Here is a 14,120-nt window from a genome sequence, read left to right as displayed (position 1 = left end):
GTCTAGCAACGACGATTGGAACCTTCTCGATGCCTCCAGCGAGCATATAACAAACAAATGCAGTCATATAGCGAAAAAGATTTTCATCAGATATTCATTCGTGTGATCGCCTTGGAAAGTGATACATCGAGTGTCTCAGCAATCGTATTTTTTGTGTTTAAAATTATTCTACGTATAGTAAAGAGTTATCCCGTTGACCGTGGATTCGTTTGAACCTAGGAACATTGTTAATAGTGTTAATTAAATTCATTATTCGTAAAACCTATAAATCGTTAATCTCATTATTCGTTAAATTTATTATTCGTAAGACATATTATTCGTTACTCTTATTATTCGTTAAATTTATTATTCTTTAATATAATTATTAGTTAAACTTATCGTCTGTTAATCTTATCATTCATTAAACTCAATATTCATAATATTTTGTAAAATCTTGTATATTCGCGTAAATATAATCTCTGTCTCGTAAAACGATGGCTAACTCAAACGAAGAATCGTTACGCGCCTTAAATTCTAATGTTAACCCGACATATATATATATGTATATATCTTGTGAAATTTTTATTTTATTTAAAACAAGAAAAGCAACAAAAGGAATTCAATAATATTTCAGACTATTTTAAATAGGTATTTCAGAAGGTTTTTCTTAATCATTTTGTATATAGGACCTGGCATCCAGACCGTGCCGAAAGCTTTTTCGGGGTCTATTAAGCAGGGGGCTGAGTTTGGGGTTTGATTTAAGCGCGGAGATATATTTGTTAATTGCGGGGAGTCCTTGATGGCCTGGTTTAGGCCTCTTCCCTGTTTTGCTACGTTCGCGAACTTTAGTCCAGGGACGTATTTATGGCTTATTTGGGCGATCCGTTCGATTTTTTATTTTTTCGCATTGTTTATTTTTTCGTTGAGCTTTTTGCGTAGCTCCACGAGTTTAGGGATGCTTACTGCGTCTTCTTTTTTTATTTTACACTCGCCTGGTCCATGCGACTCAGTGCATTTGATGCAGCGGTAGTTGAGGTTGCAATTTTGAGCCGTGTGTCCTATCATCTGGCACTTGTGACATTGTGTTATGCTGTTTTTTTTTAATTATTTTTTCCCATTTTATCCTAATAGTTAAAACGGTTTATTTTTAATAGGTTATTTGTGTTGCTTTGGGGGGATAATTGAACTATGTAAATTGGGAGCAATATGTTGTTCTCCCTTGATCTTCTCGTCGTAAACCGCGAGACTTTTGTGAAATGGACGTCGTCTATTTGTAAAGCTTCTATTAATTTCACAATTGCATTTGGCGTTGTGGTCTCTTTTGTTGGCCCAGTTTGTGGTTGTGACTTGATAGTCTCTTGGCTTTGTTGTATATCAAATTGTATTCTTCATGGTTTCTTTTCTTTCTGCCTTTTCTTCTTGGATGTATTGCTTTTCTTCGTCTGTGCTTTCCTATTTGTCTTCTAACTCTTTAGCCCTGGCCATCAGATTTGGCTGCTGGTTGAGTTTCCGTATCTTTTGTGCTGAAAGTCTTATGATGCTGTTAGTGTCTTTGGTTGTTTTTTGTATTATTATTTTTCGTTTAATACATTCTTTTGTTGAGTTTATGGTGGGTTCCGCCTTGTTGCTTTCGGTTTCATTATCGTTGTCTCCTATTTTTTATTTATTATTTTTATTTTGTTTTTACTTATAATGAGGATAACACGTGCCGTCGTCACTCGACGGCGAAATCGGCACTCGTCCAATATAGCTGCTCTTTCGCTAAGTTCAGCGGCTTATCGCTCTACGAACGCAGACGCCAAGTCCAGCGGCGTATTGCTTTACGAACGCAGATGCTACGTCCAGCCGCGTATTGGTTTACGAACGCAGACGCTAAGTCCAACGGCGTATTGCTTTACGAACGCAGACGCTAAGTCCAACGGCGTATTGCTTTACGAACGCCGACGCTTGGTCTCAAAGTAGCCCGTGCGGCGGCAATATAGTCGCGCGACCCAATATGGCTTCTTCTCTGTCCTAACCACCACAACGATTTAACTTCTCCGGACGAGAACGAGTGCACTGAGCGCGGTATGAGTGTTGCCTGAAATAAGTATTTTCCTTATTTGTCTTTGATTGTCAAAATAATAGAATATTTAAAGAAACATGAGTGTGTGCCAAAACGAGAATGATATAATGTCTGGTAATGGTCGCCTAATACTAAAACATTGCAATTTCATGATGCCTTGGATATAGACTATTAAAAAACGATTGTTGAGGAAGCCGAATTGATTTCTTAGGATTACCTTATTTTTTGTGCAAGAGGAGATTAGGGGATTATTTATGACTCTTTCGAATATTTTGCTTATGTTGGGTAGGAGACTTATATATCGCAGGTTTGAAGGTGAGTTGCGGTCTTTATTTTTTTTTTCTTCTGTGATGGCTGTTAATTTAGATTTTTTCTATTTTCTGGGGAAATACGTGTTGTTTATTGCATATTTAAAGAGCACTGTGTAATATCATTTTATTTTGTTGGGTAAGCGTTTATTGTTTAATTTAGAGAAAATGATTTTTAGTTGGTTATAATTTGTAAAGTAGTTTATTTCTGTGTCTTGTTGTTTGTGGTTGTTCGAGGTGTTTTCGTCAGAGAATGTGAAGACTGTCTTATTTAGCGATATGTCTTGCTGTATTTCATTTTTCAGTTTATCTGTTTCTGACATAATAATTCTGTTAATTATCCTCTATCCATATGTTCGTTGTATGTGTGTGTGTGTGTCTTGGAAAAGTGAGTGCCGATAACATATACTTCTTCCGTTGTTTTACATGATATGAAATAACTAGACTTCATATCTTTATTGATTTTCTGTATCGCTATACCTGCTTCTTGGTGGAGGGGAGGTCTCTCTGGAGGCAGTTTGAAAGAAGGGATAGAGTTAGAGTTCTTTTCACTTAAAAATTTGATTTGTCTGTGGTAATTATCCTCGATCCATATGTTCGTTGTATGTGTGTGTGTGTGTGTCTTGGAAAAGTGAGTGCCGATAACATATACTTCTTCCGTTGTTTTACATGATATGAAATAACTAGACTTCATATCTTTATTGATTTTCTGTATCGCTATACCTGCTTTTTGGTGGAGGGGAGGTCTCTCTGGAGGCAGTTTGAAAGAAGGGATAGAGTTAGAGTTCTTTTCACTTAAAAATTTGATTTGTCTGTGGTAATTATCCTCGATCCATATGTTCGTTGTATGTGTGTGTGTGTGTGTCTTGGAAAAGTAAGTGCCGATAACATATACTTCTTCCGTTGTTTTACATGATATGAAATAACTAGACTTCATATCTTTATTGATTTTCTGTATCGCTATACCTGCTTCTTGGTGGAGGGGAGGTTTCTCTGGAGGCAGTTTGAAAGAAGGGATAGAGTTAGAGTTCTTTTGACTTAAAAATTTGATTTGTCTGTGGTAATTATCCTCGATCCATATGTTCGTTGTATGTGTGTGTGTGTGTGTGTCTTGGAAAAGTGAGTGCCGATAACATATACTTCTTCCGTTGTTTTACATGATATGAAATAACTAGACTTCATATCTTTATTGATTTTCTGTATCGCTATACCTGCTTCTTGGTGGAGGGGAGGTTTCTCTGGAGGCAGTTTGAAAGAAGGGATAGAGTTAGAGTTCTTTTGACTTAAAAATTTGATTTGTCTGTGGTAATTATCCTCGATCTATATGTTCGTTGTATGTGTGTGTGTGTGTGTGTCTTGGAAAAGTGAGTGCCGATAACATATACTTCTTCCGTTGTTTTACATGATATGAAATAACTAGACTTCATATCTTTATTGATTTTCTGTATCGCTATACCTGCTTCTTGGTGGAGGGGAGGTCTCTCTGGAGGCAGTTTGAAAGAAGGGATAGAGTTAGAGTTCTTTTCACTTAAAAATTTGATTTGTCTGTGGTAATTATCCTCGATCCATATGTTCGTTGTATGTGTGTGTGTGTGTGTGTCTTGGAAAAGTGAGTGCCGATAACATATACTTCTTCCGTTGTTTTACATGATATGAAATAACTAGACTTCATATCTTTATTGATTTTCTGTATCGCTATACCTGCTTCTTGGTGGAGGGGAGGTCTCTCTGGAGGCAGTTTGAAAGAAGGGATAGAGTTAGAGTTCTTTTCACTTAAAAATTTGATTTGTCTGTGGTAATTATCCTCGATCCATATGTTCGTTGTATGTGTGTGTGTGTGTGTGTCTTGGAAAAGTGAGTGCCGATAACATATACTTCTTCCGTTGTTTTACATGATATGAAATAACTAGACTTCATATCTTTATTGATTTTCTGTATCGCTATACCTGCTTCTTGGTGGAGGGGAGGTCTCTCTGGAGGCAGTTTGAAAGAAGGGATAGAGTTAGAGTTCTTTTCACTTAAAAATTTGATTTGTCTGTGGTAATTATCCTCGATCCATATGTTCGTTGTATGTGTGTGTGTGTGTGTGTCTTGGAAAAGTGAGTGCCGATAACATATACTTCTTCCGTTGCTTTACATGATATGAAATAACTAGACTTCATATCTTTATTGATTTTCTGTATCGCTATACCTGCTTCTTGGTGGAGGGGAGGTTTCTCTGGAGGCAGTTTGAAAGAAGGGATAGAGTTAGAGTTCTTTTGACTTAAAAATTTGATTTGTCTGTGGTAACACGCTAGCTGAGTCTTTTTAGACATATTTTTTTATTTTGTTTATCCATCTTCTCTTTTATCGTAGGAATTGTGTCGTACTTTAGATTGTTTATTTTGGATAGTATGATGTAGCTTTTATCTCGTTGTAGCTCGTTGTAACTCGCTTTCGCAGTCAAGGCGTTATTTTGGAAGAGCTAAAGAGCAAGGGCTTCAACAGCTAAAACGTTTCCTTTCGATACTCGTAGCAGTATTTCTAATTTCCTATGCTATAAGTTTCTTATAAGGATAACTGACGGATTTTAACGGTCCGAGCGGTCGAGCGCCACCCTTACACAACATCGAAGCCTCGCATTCATCCAGGTATCGTTCACTCTCTTCCCACGAAGGATCCTCCACACTTGGGGCGTATTCACGCAGTAAACGCCATCTTGCGGGCGAATATGCCGTTTTTCGATTTTCTTGAAAACCAATCAGCGTTCGTATTTCGGCTCCTTCGTTTTGAGCCTTATTAGAGTCGCTCGCTGGAGTTGGGCCCGCCCGAGTATAATAACGGTATCGGCAGTCTCGTTCGAGTATTTCAATGGTGAATGTCGATGAGAGAGTCAGCTTCCGTGCCTTCGAATCGCTAAACGTGGAGTAACGAACCACTCAGTGCTCAGAACGAATCTCTCAGTGCTCTTTAAGCGCTCGTGTAGGCGAAATCGTTTCGTCAGTCGTAATTATCAGTTGATACTTTTCAGAGCTGGCTTCTTCGGTGCGTCAATATCTTCAAGCATTCGTGGACATGGCTGTAAGCGTTGGTGGAGACAGAGTCGTTCCATCAGGCGTAACGACCTGTGGACAGTCCTGTGCGAAATCTTCAGTTGTGAACAGTATCTCCAAGCATACGCGAAGGTAAGTATCATTTTCGTGAGCGAACGATTAGTAAACCGTCTCGTGCGGGTCGTACAAATGCGCACCGACTCGCGTTTGCGAACGAGTGTATTGTCACGTCGATTCGGGGTAATTTCACGTTCCGCACGCAAGGTGAGAGATTCGTACTTCAATTTTGATTGTTATTAGAAAATTTATTAAACACTGACAGAGTAACGATACAGAATGGTAAAGCAGCACAGAAAAGAATGTCGAGTACTGACTTGAGAGGTATTTTTTTATATCAAGGACTTGGTTCCTGTGGAGGGGTTATCGGTGGATGCCGGTCACATAGGGTTTCTATTACTGCTTAGCCACCATTCTGCTGGCTAAGGTATGTGAGATATAATTATCCTTTCGCTGCGTTCTCACGACCACCGTGACATTCCCCCCTCCTTAGCTTCGCTTTGCTCCGCTAAAGCGCAAGGCTCTGGTGGGGCTTCTAAGTTGAATGATCCCCTCATCTTCGTCTTCGGTGATATTTTGGAAGGTGACAGTCCTTGGTACTGTTGATGTTTGATCGATCCTGTTTACGCGAGCGGTAGGGCAGAGTATTTTGATACGTACATTTTTAGGAAGTGATCGGCGTAGACATTCGAAAAGTTTACATTTGTACATTACATATATTGTTCCTAGTCCTAGGGCTACGATTCCTAATATTTGTAGTGTGGATATGCCATATTCCTTCAATGAATTTATGCGTCGCTCAAATTGCAGGGTACTGATTTGTGTTTGTAATGTGTCGAGGTTGGCTTTATATTGGTTAAAATTGTGAGTTACTTTTGGAGCTGTTTCTAATATTTTCTCTAAGATTGGAACATCTGTTTCTTCGAAGCTGTATATGCTATTCTTAAATTTGGTTTCGTAAGAGATATTTTTATGTGATCCTCCTATTTTCATAATATTATGATCGTATGTGATTATGCACTCGGTTTTACTGCTGATTAAGCTTGGTCGTCTAATCTCTAGGATTTTATGTGTCTTACATAACACGTCGATTTGTACGTTTTTCGCGGGAATAATAATATAATGATTTTCCGTTTGCAAAGGTACGAACGTCAATTCTTCCAGCTTGAAGACAGCAGTCGGGCAAGTTTTGACTGTCTGTCGATTATTAATTAATTCCGATCTGCATTCAGGTGAATTGATTCTATTGTGACTCGGTTGAGTTCTTTTACAAATGTGGATGATTGCCGTTCGTTTACAATATTTGTTTAAGTAGTGACTATCGACAAAGGTGTATTGTTCTGAGTCGGTTAGTATCAAATCAGTTTCTATTACAGGCGCAATGAATACAAAGTTTTGTTTGGAAGGTATCGGGTAAATTTTAGTTATTTTCCATTCATTGCTTTCCAAAAGCGGCACAGTTATTGTATATATAAGTTTGTTATCTCTTATCCATACCTTTAGTTTGCTTAGATCTAGAATTAGTTGAAAGTTTTGAACTGAAGGTTCGATATGGTTAGTCATAAAGTTTTGTCTCGTTATTTGGTCAAGTGTTTTTAAGAATTGTTCAGGTTCTATAACTTGTGGGTTTATGATTCCTTGTTTCCCTAACATAACAGTGTTAAAAATTTCGTCGATGTTTATATGGAGTTCTGATATGGTAGATTCGGTTTGAATTAGTAGGGAGACTAATATTTCGTTTTTTTCATTGTGGTTTTCAATCTTGTGTATATCGTTGGCTAAGTTTTCAAGTTGATTTGTTTTGGTATTGTCTAGCACGCGTTTGATGAGTGCGGTTTGGTTACTAAGAACTGTTTTTATTTTATTGTTGGAATCAAATAATGTATCGATGTTCTTGTTAATGAGTTCTAGATCGTTTTCGTCGAGAGTTCCGAATAAAATTTTGGATACTGAGCCTATGACATTGAGCAATCCGCGTTTGCTTTTATAACGCAATAATAATTTGAGTTGTCGAGTCAGGTTTTGAAGATTTCTGTACTTAAATTTTAGGCTGCTTATTTCTGGTGTGTAAGCGCAAGGTGGTTTACATTGACGGTCTATTAAATCTATTACGCGTTGTAATCTATTAACTTGGTCAATTGGATCGTTAAGGCCTACTATAAGGGAGATATCTATTTGTTCGTTGTACAGATAGCAATTGTCAATGTGTTCCAGGAATATGTTGGCGTAATTGAATGGTTTTACTTCTAGATCGCTTCTAATGTACTCGAGTGTTATGATGATCCATATTATGGTCTTCTTCCTGAAAGGTAGGGTTTTAGCCTGTTACCGTGGATTCTTTGCGTGTGACCGTTGGAATATTCGATAAGATAGGTGGGTGGATTGGATGAGAGGATTTCTGCAGGTCCTAGCCATTCGTGGTCTAGCTTGTTAGTTTTGTGATCGTTATGTACCCATACTTTATCTTTTACTTGGAATATCGTCTGTGTTTTAATAATTTTTCGCATTTGATCCCTCTGGTATCGCCTTTTGTTAGATTCGGTAACTCGTCTTGCTTTAGCTATATAGGCGTTGTGTCGATTTTTCTAGAGGTTAAACAATTGTTCTCTGGTTAGGCTAGGAGTGGTTGATATTGAGGATGGCATGTTAGCTTGTCGTCCAAATGTTAATACGAATGGGGTATGTCCGGTCGTCTCGTGTACTGAAGTATTATATCCCATGCATATTAATTTTAAGTTTTCATCCCAGTCGTTCTGTCGGTCGGTCGTACAAGTTCGAATAAGGTTCTTTACTACGGCATGCGTTCGTTCAAGGGATCCGTTAGATTGTGGATGGAGAGAAGTGGTTTTTATGTGTCGAATTTTGAAAGCCCTTTCAAATGTGTCCATCAATTTACATACGAAATTTCGTCCCATGTCCGTCAGAATACTTTTTGGTGCGGAAAATATGTACACATAGTGATCCAAAAGTTCGTTAATGATTGAGTTGGCTGTTTGGTCTTTTAAGGGTATGAGGATGAGATATTTGGTTAATTGATCTTGGATAGACAGGATAAACTGATTGCCCCGTTTGGTTTTGGTGAGAGGTCCGAATATGTCCATTGCGATTTTGTCATTAGGATTAAGGGGTGTGTCAATTATCATGAGTTGTTCCTTGGCCCTGATACGATTTAGCTTTTCTCGTTGGCAGGTTTCGTAGTTTTGTATGAATTCTGTAACGTCTTGTTCTAGGTTTGTCCAGTGATGGTGCTCTTGTATTCGTTTCACGGTGCGGTGTATACCTAAGTGTCCTACTAATTCGTTATGATTTTCGCGTAGTATCGTTTGTTTTTGTTCGTTATCGTAGTCTACTGGCGGATCTTGTCCAAATATTAATTTAATTTGAGGGAATCTAGTTGTTAGAAACCTCAGCATGAGTTGAATATTTACCTTTTCTAACGTGCTGAAGCTATTGTCGTTTATTCCTATTTGTAAGCGTCCGGTTCGATGTTTAATAAAGTGTTTGGTTAATTGACGCAACCAATGCTGTTCGTTAAAGTCTCCCAGTTCGGTCTTTGTAATTTGTTTAAAGTGTGGTCTGTTAGGTTTTTGAGTTATCGGAGCTGGGGTGATATTGATTTTCCAGTCTATATACTCGTCATAATAGTCCGGGTTTTCTACATTGGGTTGGATTTCTTCATTAGTGATAGGATACAATCGGGATAGAGCATCTGCAGCTGTATTTTCTTTTCCTTTTTTGTATTCGATTTCATAATCGTACTCCTCGAGTCTCAAACGCCATCGCATGAGTCTCGATGAGGGGTCTTTAACATTCTTTAACCATTTCAAGGCTTGATGATCGCTTTGAATTTTAAATTTTCTACCAAGTAGGTATTGTCTTAGTCTTTTGATTGACCATACTATTGCTAATAACTCTTTCTCGGTTGTGGAATAATTCTTTTCAGGAGGGTTCAAAGTTCGGGATATATAACAGTATGGATGTCCGTCTTGGGAGAGTATTGCTCCTAACCCTTCGTTACTTGCGTCTGTTGTTAATGTGAATGTTTTGTCAAAGTCTGGATATTGTAGTACAGGGGCTTCGCAGAGTTATTGTTTTAGTGTGTCAAATGCAAGTTGTTGTCTATCGGTCCAATGGAATGGAGTGTCCTTTTTTGTGAGATCTGTCAATGGTTTTGCGATTTTAGAAAAATTACGTATAAATTTTCTATAGTATCCAACGAGTCCTAAGAATGATTTTATGTGGGTCGCGGTCTTTGGTGTTTTAAAGTCTTTCACGGCTTGAATCTTTTTGGGATTAGGTTTTACTCCTTCCTTTGTTACTACGTGTCCTAAGTATTCCAATTCTGGTTTCAAAAATTCGCATTTGTCCGGTTGTATTTTTAATCCTAAATTTTGTAGTCTGTCTAGTATAATGGCTAGATTTCGGTTATGTTCTTGGATGGTGCTCCCGAATATTATAATGTCATCCAGGTATACGAAACAGTTATTTCCTATTAACCCCCGTAGCGCGGTATCCATCATACGTTGAAACGTCGCCGGTGCGTTTTTAAGGCCGAAGGGCATGCGATTATAGTGGAAGTGACCTTGTGGGGTTGAGAATGCAGTATATTTTTTGGAATTTTGCTCCATAGGTATCTGGTGAAATCCTGACGAGAGATCTAGGGCCGAGAAAAATTTAGCTTTGCCTAAGTGATCGAGTATTTCGTCCGAATTTGGTAAAGGATACGCGTCTTGGTCTGTTTGCTCGTTTAATTTTCTAAAATCTATAACGATTCTCCATTTTTGTTTGCCTGATGCACCTAATTTTTTTGGAACTACCCAAATTGGTGCGTTATATGGACTGTCCGATGGTTCTATGATTTGTTTGTCTAACATGTCGTTGATTTGAGTCTCGATTTCCTTTTTATGACATTCGGGCGGTCTATAAGATTTGATGTTTATAGGTTTGTCTGTCTTGAGTGTGATTGTATGTTCTGTCAAGTTGGTACATGGTAATGAGTCTGTTTCCATATTAAAAACGTCTAAGTAATTGATGAGGATTTTCGAAGGGGTTCTCGAAGTTCTGGATCAATATGTTTGGTACGTATTATTTGTGCGAATTTATTAATTTGGCTTAGTTTATCGGGTTTCTCTATTTCGTTTGTAATGTGACAGATTTGCTTACCAGTGTTGATGAAACATACTGTTGTGGGCTTTCCTTCGATGTATTGGGCTGAGATTAGAGTTTCGCCTGGTCTTATCTTGCTATCGGTTTCCTGGAATGGTAATATAATTTCGTCTAAGGTTAGTTTATTGTTAGTGACGCTGTATTGATACTTTGTAAGGAATGGGAGTCCGATTATTCCATCTTCGATTAGGGGAAAGTTGTTAGGGACTACGTAGAATTGATGATTTTTCTTGAGCATGGTTAAATTGCAAATTTTGTTAGTGGTATGTTTGTCACTTCCCATTAGGAAGGTTTTTGGGTTAGAAGTTTGGACGTTTAGTGAGGCTTTTTCTTTTATAAGGTTGATTCCTGCTCCGGTATCGACGAGGAATCTGGCTCTTCCTCCGTCTCTTCGTTGCAGTACGATTGATAGTAATCTTTCGGTGGTGGCGCAGTTAACTCGAGGTAAGCTTCCTCTGGGTTCTCCGTTGTTTGGTTTACTCGAGGTGGAATCTTTCCTTGGCTGGCGAATGGAAAATTTCGAGAGTAGCAGTTTTCGACTGTGTGTCCAATTCGTAAACACTTTGGACACTTCGGTTTCATGCGGTCGTCTAATGGTCGGCTAGGTAGCTGAGCAAAAGTTTGTGGCTGTGAATCGGTAGTAGTTCGCTTGGATACTAATGTAGTGTTGTGAGATTGATTCTTTGGGCGGTTGGCGACACGATTTGCTTCTCGTAACCGTTGTTCTCTATCAGCTGCTAGTTGTTGGGCAAGGTTCAGGTTCTTTGGATCGCTAGATACCACCATCTGTCCTATCTCGTATCGTAAGTTGAGCAAATATGTTTTAAGTGCTTCGCGTTCTTCAATATCTATAGCTACGCGTCGTTCTGTTGGTGTGCGGTTTTCGTTTTGGACTGCATAATTTAATTCGTTTAGCTGTTGTCGGAATCTGGAGTTAAAAGATTGTACACTTTCTGTTGCCCCTTGTTTTAAATTCTTTAATTTGTCCCTACAGTTGCTAATAGTTGTTGGTGTTAATACGTGTTGTCTTAAGCATGAATATAAGTCTTCGAACGAGTTGATTTTTAGATATCGTATGTTTCGTTTCGCGTTGTCGGTAATCCTTTCGATCAGTATGAGATCTAATAATAGCTCTCTGTCACTTGCCTTGCACCTAGCTCTTGCTTTGCGGACCGATAAGATGAAATCTTCAACGCCTACGTCATCTCGACCTCGTAGTGTCTCGACAGTTCGTATGGCCTTATCTGCCTCGAGCCCTCGATCTTCGTTGTAGTTGTTTATTGGTTTAATCGCGGCGCGGCTAGATGCGGCTCGTGGTCTTTGTGACGTTTTCGGTCCGTCAGTTTCGTCATCCGTTACGTTATCAGCAGCGGTTTCTAAATGGGTGTTTATTTGCGACTGGTCAGTCTCGGTGTCGTATTTTATTTCCATGGTTTTTGCAAGATCGCGTATTTCTTTAGAGCGATTTCTATCGCTAGTTTCCGCAAATTCCTTTATGTTTTTAATGTTTTGATCGGTGCTATTTCTAAAGCTTCTAAACTCGTGAGTTAGGCTTTCAAATTGTTCAATCAGGGTAGCGATTAGTTCGTTTTGTTTAGCGGTACTCTTGTCAGTTGGGTTCATGCTGAGAAATATGACACTTTCGGCGGAAGAAGAGTCACTATCTTCAGAACGTATTTCAGGTTTACGGTTTCGACAATGTACGAAAGCCAGCTTACCGAGATTCTTTGCAGATTCTTCTTTTGATCAAGGAGGTGACCGTGGTCCTTCGCTGTAGAATCCGTAGAGTTCCCGTTGAAGTTTCCTCTTGATGCGATGAATGGATCCTTTTTTTTTTTTTTTTTCGTGGAGGAAACCTTCATAGGCGCCCCGCGCCCTCCGGGGAGAGGGTGCTGGGTAGTGTCGGATTCGTACCGGCTAAAGCCTCCACGGTGGCCTGTCCTGACGCCTGAGTCGAGATGCACCCGGGATCTCTCCCGAATTACTACCGATTACCCCCGGGCGTCTATCTCTCCTTTTTGTCGAAGGGAGGCGTCCTGCTCTTCTTGGACCGCTGGGGGGGGGGGTCCACGCCCCCTAGCGCCTCGCTCCTGCTGCGTCATCCTGGGGACCCCGTCCCCTGACGCCTCTTCCCGGTTCTTCGCGCTCCTACGGTGGCCGCGGCGGCGCCGGTGGCGGCGTCGCGCCCCTGCGGCGCGTTGTGTTCCTCGGGCGCTGCGATGTCCTGGACGGATCGCGAGCTCGCTCCCGGTTTCTTTCCGCCCGCTCCTTCGCCAGCATGACCTGCTCGCAGTAGGTGCGGATGGCGGCGAACTCCTGGCGCCCTCTGAGCATGGCCGCGACGACCGCTTCGGGGGCTAAGCTCTCGCCGATTTCGAGCCGTAGGACGCGTCGTGGTTCCGCCCACGCCGGACAGAACTCCAGCGTGTGTTGCGCCGTGTCCTCCTCTTCCTCGCAGTGGTGACAGACGGACGTCGCCTCTCGCCGAATCCTTAGCAGGTACTCGCCGAACACTCCGTGGCCGGTGAGCACCTGCGTCATCCTGAAGGTCAGCGGTGCTCCGCCTCGATCCCTCCAGGCCTCCCAGTTGGGAAGCACGGCGCGAACGGCCCGGTGCGGCCGCACGGCGTCCTCCTGGATCAGCTGCGAGCGCCATCGTTCCCACGTCTCCTTCTTCGCCTCCTCCCGGATGTTCGGGGCCGGCTGGCTGGCGGTCGATGGCGTCGGGCCCCTCTGGTGTTCGTACACGCGTTCGAGCGCCAGGACTTGCAGCTCGAACGAGGGGGATGCCGCCAGCACGGTCGCCGACGCGTACGATGTCGTCCTGTAGCCTCTCGCTATGCGGATAGCGGTCGTCCTCTGCAGCCTCCGCAGCAAGATCCTGCTCCGCCGATGTTCGGTAGGAGGCCGCACAGGGCGTTGGCTGCGGCCGTCGCCTTCGGGACCAGTTGCTCGAAGTGCGGTCCGAAGGTCCATCCGCTGTCTATCGTGAGACCCAGGTACTTTATCTGGCGTTTCACCGGGACCTCTTCTCCGCCGATGTTCACCGACAGTCCGGGTGGAGGTGTTCCTCTTCGTCGCTGGTCGAAGAACCACAGTGCCTCGGATTTGGCCGGCGACACCGTCAGGCCGAGCCTTCGAATGGCGCGCACCGCGCACGCCACGGCGTCGCCGTGCGATTCGCCGTGTCGTGCCACCACCGTCCCCCGGCCAGGACCAGGGTGTCGTCGGCGTAGCACACCATGCCTGCTCCCGGGGGCATCGGACATCGGAGGACGGAGTCGTAGGCTGTGATCCAGAGTATCGGTCCCAACTCCGATCCCTGCGGAACGCCGCGCTCGATCCGTCTTCTTTCCTCCCCGTTCTTCCCGGCGTAGACGATGTATCTGTCTGTTAGGTATGCTCGGATGATCCCTACCAGATACGCCGGGACCTCGAAGTGTAGCAGAGCTTCCACGATCCTGGCCCAGGGGATCGAGTTGAAGGCGTTGGTGACATCTAGTGATACCGCTA

The 14,120-nt window shown here is 41.9% G+C and overlaps 1 long non-coding RNA gene across 1 annotated transcript; it reads left to right on the top strand.

Moving 5' to 3' along the window:
* Positions 1-748: 748 nt before the first annotated feature.
* On the top strand, positions 749-13,338 carry LOC143303870 (uncharacterized). Its single transcript, XR_013060537.1, has 3 exons — positions 749-2,046; positions 5,363-5,516; positions 12,341-13,338. It is a non-coding gene; the product is annotated as an uncharacterized LOC143303870 (long non-coding RNA).
* Positions 13,339-14,120: the final 782 nt, after the last annotated feature.

This window comes from Bombus vancouverensis, chromosome 17 (genome assembly GCF_051014615.1).
Source record: "Bombus vancouverensis nearcticus chromosome 17, iyBomVanc1_principal, whole genome shotgun sequence".
Lineage (NCBI taxonomy): Eukaryota > Metazoa > Arthropoda > Insecta > Hymenoptera > Apidae > Bombus > Bombus vancouverensis.
The sequence above is the reverse complement of the archived record's forward strand: the minus strand, read 5'-3'. Positions and strand labels throughout refer to the sequence as shown.